We start from the raw sequence: 2,500 nt of genomic DNA on the forward strand, positions 1-2,500 counted from the left end.
TTCTTTCTTTCTTTTGTTTGGATGTTATTATTGTTATTTTCTCCCCCTTTTTTATTGAAGTGAAGATGCACTTGAGGGTGACAGTTAGGTTAGGAGAATTCATTGAAATGCAACAACGTTATTTTAGACATGTTGCAATTAATCAGTTGCCACCAACCGGAGTTCGCCTCGAAAGAATAATTCTGAAATACACAATAGATGAATAGATAAATAGAATTGAATATGCAGTAGTCTATTAAGAGAGTACATTCTACCACAGCCTATGTTAACACACACTATATTACTTACATAAGTGCCTTATTGATGGACATCTTATGTGTTAAGTGTAGATTACTATAATGTTCTTTTTACTAAGCGTTTTTTTTTTTTTTTAAATCCGATTCCAACCTTTATCTTTAAAAGGTATGTGATTGTGAGAGTTAGATTAAAGGAAATTTTGTTGTGATAATGTTTCTAGAACATTCTGAAACGGTTAGTTATATATATTTTTAAAATTTTGGTGTGATATAATTTCTGGAACATTCTAAAACGGTGAGTCTTATATAGATAGATAGATAGATAGAGATAGTCTATTGTTAATATAATTATAAGTATGTAATATTATATATATATATATAATTATATATATATGTCTATATATACTTATATTATAATATTATTATTATATGTGTGTTTGGTGTTTGGTGTGTTTGTTGTGTGTGTGTGTGTGTTTGTGTGTGCGACGCATTCTTGTGTATAATATAATATCGTTATAATATATATATATATATATATCAATATATAATTATATATATAAATATCTGGATATACTAAATAGATATAATTATATATAAACATACAATAATGTATAATATGTTATGTATAAATATATATATATATAAAATAACATATAAGTATATATATACAACACTATATGTATAATTATTATATATAATAATATATATATATATATAATAATATATATAAATAAAATTTAATCTATCTAAAAAATCAATAATTATCCCCATTAAATAAATACTATTAACAAAATAAAATATAATGTAAACAAAAAATACCACACACTTACAAAAATAAATTCACATAACAAACATGATATAATAACTAAAACAATTATAAAAAATACAAAAATACCATCAATCAGACTCTATTCATTAAATCAATAAAACAAAAACACAAAAACACACTATAACAACACATACCATAAAATCAAAACAAAAAAATACTCAAATAAAAACACTAAATCTAACACACACACTCACAATCAAAACTCAACACCACCACATAACCAACTCATCCAACACCACAATACCACAAACAATACAACCCCCCCACACACAACAACAAAAAACACAAAAACTACAACAAACAACAAAACACAACACACACACCCCCCCCCAAAAAAACACAAAACAACAATCACCCTCCTAACACATCCCCCCACACAATCACATCCAATACCCCCTCCCACCCCCCCCCACACACCCTCAATAATCCCTACCAAACACCTCTCCAACATCCTCTCAAAATAATTTAGCTTAAACTAACCTCCCACCTACCCCACCCACTACACACCCACCCCCCACCCCCCCCCCCCCCTCTCTCCCCCCCCAACCACAAACCCACCAAATTAACAAAAAAAAAAACATAAAAACATCCACCTAAAAAAAAACATAATAAATAAACAACATCACTACAAACCCCCACCACACCAACCACGTCCCCCCACTTCTCACTCCCCAAAAACCAACCTCATCCAACACCCACCCACAAACCTTCCCAACCCAATCATTCCCACCATATTTATTCCAATATTCGTATCCCATAAATTTCCCACTTCTACCACATTACCTATCCCCCATTAACATATCCCTTCCCACTACCCAACTCCCCCTCACAAAAAAACATGATCCAAAACTTATCTACTAATTATAAGTTTTTTTTCTTTCATATTCTTTTTTTTAATTTTTTTATTTTTAAAATTTTGTAATTTTTTCTCTTATTTTCTTTTCTTATTATGTGTTTCATTATTTCTTTTAATTATTACGTTTTTTTCTTATTTCTTTTATTACTTTTTTATTACTTGGTATACAATTTTTACATTTTTAATATTTTTCTTTCTCACAATAACTCATCACTTTTCTCTTCATTTTTCTCTTTTTTAATTTTTTCTAATATTCACTTTTCTTACTTTTCTTTTTTTTAACTCTCAAATACCACCACCGTAAAACATCCCCTTCTAAATTTTATATCATACTCCCACCCCCCACCCCACCACCCCCCTAACTTCCCTATCTCCATACTTCAAAGTGACCTCTAAAAATCCCCTCCACCCAAATAACTCGTTAATAGTCATGGCTGGGAGGCCAAAGGGAATGGGGAAGTGGGGAGATATCTTTTCCCCTCACTCTCCCCTCCCCCTTTCTCTCTCTCAGTTCTTCCTGTAGCGGCTACCCATGGCACAGGAGCTATCTTACACTTTCGCCTGTTTTTGTGTTTTGCT

The sequence above is a fragment of the Penaeus japonicus genome, unplaced genomic scaffold (genome assembly GCF_977035675.1).
Source record: "Penaeus japonicus unplaced genomic scaffold, GWHDUDI00000001_assembly GWHDUDI00000037, whole genome shotgun sequence".
Classification (NCBI taxonomy): domain Eukaryota; kingdom Metazoa; phylum Arthropoda; class Malacostraca; order Decapoda; family Penaeidae; genus Penaeus; species Penaeus japonicus.